The 296-nt window shown below is 40.5% G+C and overlaps 1 long non-coding RNA gene across 1 annotated transcript in view; it reads right to left on the reverse strand.

Moving 5' to 3' along the window:
• Positions 1-30, reverse strand: part of LOC145274033 (uncharacterized) — a 41,310-nt gene extending 41,280 nt beyond the window's left edge. The window contains exon 1 of the long non-coding RNA XR_013866600.1: positions 1-30. This exon is cut by the window's left edge and continues 108 nt beyond it. This is a non-coding gene — a long non-coding RNA (uncharacterized LOC145274033).
• Positions 31-296: the final 266 nt, after the last annotated feature.

The following is a 296-nucleotide window of genomic DNA, read 5'->3' on the forward strand; positions in this document are numbered from 1 at the left end:
ACCGCGGGAAGGATCCTTTTCGGCCTGAATAGTAGAGCGCGCAATTCATTTGACATGACGTCATCAAGATGAAAGCCAACAGCAAGAGATGGACTCGACCTGCAAAAAGAATAACAGCAATGAAATGTTATCTTTAGTTACTTGGATTTATTCCAGGTGAATATTTTTAGAAGGTGAAACAACATATGAATTTAACGAGGTTTATACAGAAGTTTCTCAATACCAAAGTAGAGCAAGATATATATTTTAGTCGCGTGGAAGCGACTCTATAAGTCACTCCGTCTGCCCGTCGGTCG

This window comes from Euprymna scolopes, unplaced genomic scaffold, assembly GCF_053919585.1.
Source record: "Euprymna scolopes isolate OS-2025 unplaced genomic scaffold, ASM5391958v1 sca247, whole genome shotgun sequence".
Taxonomy (NCBI): domain Eukaryota; kingdom Metazoa; phylum Mollusca; class Cephalopoda; order Sepiida; family Sepiolidae; genus Euprymna; species Euprymna scolopes.